General features: G+C 35.5%; 1 protein-coding gene across 1 annotated transcript in view; it reads right to left on the bottom strand.

Moving 5' to 3' along the window:
- LOC107745216 (roundabout homolog 1-like) overlaps window positions 1–4,412 on the bottom strand; it is a 270,426-nt gene that overhangs the window by 207,180 nt on the left and 58,834 nt on the right. The gene's annotated exons all lie outside the window — the stretch shown is intronic.

The following is a 4,412-nucleotide window of genomic DNA, read 5'->3' as shown; positions in this document are numbered from 1 at the left end:
TTTTATTATATATACAGTGGGTACGGAAAGTATTCAGACCCCCTTACATTTTTCACTCTTTGTTATATTGCAGCCATTTGCTAAAATCATTTCAGTTAATTTTTTTTCCTCATTAATGTACACACAGCATCCCATATTGACAGAAAAACACAGAATTGTTGACATTTTTGCAGATTTATTAAAAAAGAAAAACTGAAATATCATATGGTCCTAAGTATTCAGACCCTTTGCTCAGTATTTAGTAGAAGCACCCTTTTGATCTAATACAGCCATGAGTCTTTTTGGGAAAGATGCAACAAGTTTTTCACACCTGGATTTGGGGATCCTCTGCCATTCCTCCTTGCAGATCCTCTCCAGTTCTGTCAGGTTGGATGGTAAACGTTGGTGGACAGCCATTTTTAGGTCTCTCCAGAGATGCTCAATTGGGTTTAAGTCAGGGCTCTGGCTGGGCCATTCAAGAACAGTCACAGAGTTGTTGTGAAGTCACTCCTTCGTTATTTTAGCTGTGTGCTTAGGGTCATTGTCTTGTTGGAAGGTAAACCTTCGGCCCAGTCTGAGGTCTTGAGCACTCTGGAGAAGGTTTTCGTCCAGGATATCCCTGTACTTGGCTGCATTCATCTTTCCCTCGATTGCAACCAGTCGTCCTGTCCCTGCAGCTGAAAAACACCCCCACAGCATGATGCTGCCACCACCATGCTTCACTGTTGGGACTGTATTGGACAGGTGATGAGCAGTGCCTGGTTTTCTCCACACATACCGCTTAGAATTAAGGCCAGAAAGTTCTATCTTGGTCTCATCAGACCAGAGAATCTTATTTCTCACCATCTTGGAGTCCTTCAGGTGTTTTTTAGCAAACTCCATGCGGGTTTTCATGTGTCTTGCACTGAGGAGAGGCTTCCGTCGGGCCACTCTGCCATAAAGCCCCGACTGGTGGCGGGCTGCAGTGATGGTTGACTTTCTACAACTTTCTCCCATCTCCCGACTGCATCTCTGGAGCTCAGCCACAGTGATCTTTGGGTTCTTCTTTACCTCTCTCACCAAGGCTCTTCTCCCCCGATAGCTCAGTTTGGCCGGATGGCCAGCTCTAGGAAGGGTTCTGGTTGTCCCAAACGTCTTCCATTTAAGGATTATGGAGGCCACTGTGCTCTTAGGAACCTTAAGTGCAGCAGAATTTTTTTTGTAACCTTGGCCAGATCTGTGCCTTGCCACAATTCTGTCTCTGAGCTTTTCAGGCAGTTCCTTTGACCTCATGGTTCTCATTTGCTCTGACATGCACTGTGAGCTGTAAGGTCTTATATAGACAGGTGTCTAATCAAGTTAATCAAGTCCAATCAGTATAATCAAACACAGCTGGACTCAAATGAAGGTGTAGAACCATGATCAGAAGATTCCCAAAAAGACTCATGGCTGTATTAGATCAAGAGGGTGCTTCTACTAAATACTGAGCATTTTTCAGTTTTTCTTTTTTAATAAATCTGCAAAGATGTCAACAATTCTGTGTTTTTCTGTCAATATGGGGTGCTGCGTGTACATTAAAGAGGAAAAAAAATTAACTTAAATGATTTTAGCAAATGGCTGCAATATAACAAAGAGTGAAAAATTTAAGGGGGTCTGAATACTTTCCGTACCCACTGTATATATATATATATATTATTTATAAAGTACCCATGAACAGTTAATTATGAATTGCAAATGGTCACGTTATTAAAACAAAATGAATACTGAAATGCATTCAATTATTCACTCAGATGAAAAATTTGATCTATCTGAGCAGTTCATTTACAATTGAAGAATAATTAGAGTGTGATTTTTCAGCTGAAAGCTTTGGTCACAGTTCACCAGCCATCTGATCCAGAGTCAGGCAAGCTGAACAAACAGCAAGAGCCTATCTGCCTTTTCCAGGCTCACAAACAAACATTCACATGCACACACTTTTATACACGCTTACATGCACAAACATGTGCAACTATACGCATTTCACTGACACCACAGAACGACAGCACAATTTGCATCTCTTCTAGAGCAATTAAACCTGAGAAAAGACCCAAAACAGCACCTAACCGCTGCTCTGTTTTATCGACATACCAGGAAATAACGTCTCAAAGCTCAAGCTGCTCGCTTACAGATCTTGGCTGAAGGAGAATGACGCTGTTAAATGGAATTGCCATCTTTAACCTGAGGGGACTGAGGGATAGAGTGGATGTAATTCCTACTGAAAGATTTACTTTGTAAAGAATTCACTGTATATCAACACTGCATAAATGCTTTATGCTCTCGGGCAGTGGATGATGGAAGGCGTTTGTGGGCGATCAGGAAAGCCCAGATTGTGATTTATAAAACAAATTATATCAATTATATAAATTATGATTAACAATTTCATCAACATCAAACTTAAAATTTACGGCTTAAAAAATATTATTGCATATAACCTTTCAGCGACACAATAAAACTAGACAAAAGACAAATAGGAATGATGTGGACATGCAGAACTTCTGAAGGAGTTATTTGTGGGATTGCGGTCTACTCACAAGTATTTAATATCCCATGATGACCTGATTTTGATGACCTTAAAGTGCATTTATAAGAGTTATAAATTATCTGTAATTCCCATTTAAACCTGATGCTGCTGAAGCTGCAACTTAGTACTTTACTGTTCATGTAATGTTGTACTGTTCATAATGCAGCTTAAAAATGAAATATAATGTTTACCTGCCAGGCTCGACTGAAGTTATGCGCTGTTGTGTTTTTTTCAGTCTTTATATTATGTCGAAGCTCTGAAAAAATCTTTAAAATGCAAGCTTATTGTTAAAATAAAATAAAATTAAATTAAATAAAATTAAATAAAATTAAATAAAATTAAACTAAATTAAATTACATTAAATTAAATTAAATGAAATTTCTGGCCACTAAAAATACACATATGTAGCCTATTTTTCAGTCTTAATAATATATTTTATAATATAAATACTGGCATTTTTCAATAAATAAAATGTAACTTCATGAAAAAAAATCTACATCCATTTCCTAATACAAAAATAAAATAAAATAAAATAAACACCAAATCCAAAATTATTATTGCATATAACTTTTCAGTATTAATTAAAAAATTAACACTATTCTATTCCATGGAAATTTGAGGAGCTTTTGTGGGATTGCAGCCTACTCACAAGTATTTACTTATCCCATGATGTGATTATAGACCTAAAAGCGCATTTCTAAGAGTTATGAATGATTTGCAGTTCCTGGATAAACCTGATGTTGCTGAGGTTGTACTTTACTGTCTATAATGCAGCCTAAAAATGAAATATGAAGTTGACACGTCAGGCTGGATTAAAGTTATGCAGTACTGTGCTTTTTCCCTCATCATATTATCTGTCAAAAATCTTTCAAATGCAAGCTTATTGTCTTGCAGCAAAAAACAATGATGTATTTTCAAAAGCCTCTTTTGTCGTCGCACTCTTTAAGCCCATCACATCATCAAACCTGAACTTGTTTTTACTTGAGTCTTTGCTGAAGGGACTGTTGACTGGTGACAGCATAATTACAGGTCATAAAACAAATTGAAATATTTCATCAGAATGAGATGCATCTCATTAGAAAACATTAGAAAAAAACGTGTTCCACACGGCTGTCAGTTTTTTAGCTGACATGCAGGATGCAATATGATGTGATGTGATCCTTCAGGTTATGGAGACCTCTTTTAACCTGTGTATGATTACAAAACACACTTCTTCATATCCCTGGTTTCACACAATAACAGTATTATGTGTCCTTGACGGTTCCAGTATGAGTAATGGTGTCATAGCAAAACAGATGTTAACTTCGGCTCTACTGTAATTCACCACTCACCCACAGACCTCATATTCACACAGAGGACACTATCTCCCTGGCTAATGCACAAATTATTTGTGATACGTTTGAAAAAGCTAGAATGGGTTTAAAAATCACATAAAATGTGTTTATGGATTTATAGCCGTCATTGAGTTATATCATAAATATTTTATAGCTATATTTATTGAAGCTATTATTTTTTTTATATATATAATATTTTGTTACACCTGGAATATATTTTTAATAAAGAAAATGTAACTAATGAAAAATGTACATACATTTCATCATAATAAAATAAAATAAAAGATAAAAAAAGATAAGATAAAAAATAAAATAAAGAATTCATGTGGCAACTAAAAATATACACATATATTTTTCAGTCTTAATAATAATATACTTTGTTTATTTATTTATTTAATAAAATTAAAAATTGTAAATGATAAATGTACATTTCATCCTAATACAAAATAATAACAATAATATAAAATAACATTTGTGATCCATTTTTTTCTGTTTTAATATTTCATAATAGCATTTGTGTGTGTGTGTGTGTGTGTGTGTGTGTGTGTGTGGCCAGTAGG

This window comes from Sinocyclocheilus rhinocerous, unplaced genomic scaffold, assembly GCF_001515625.1.
Source record: "Sinocyclocheilus rhinocerous isolate Xijiao unplaced genomic scaffold, SAMN03320098_v1.1 scaffold257, whole genome shotgun sequence".
In the NCBI taxonomy this organism is placed as follows: domain Eukaryota; kingdom Metazoa; phylum Chordata; class Actinopteri; order Cypriniformes; family Cyprinidae; genus Sinocyclocheilus; species Sinocyclocheilus rhinocerous.
Note: the sequence above shows the minus strand (reverse complement) of the source record. Positions and strands in the feature narration are given on the sequence as shown.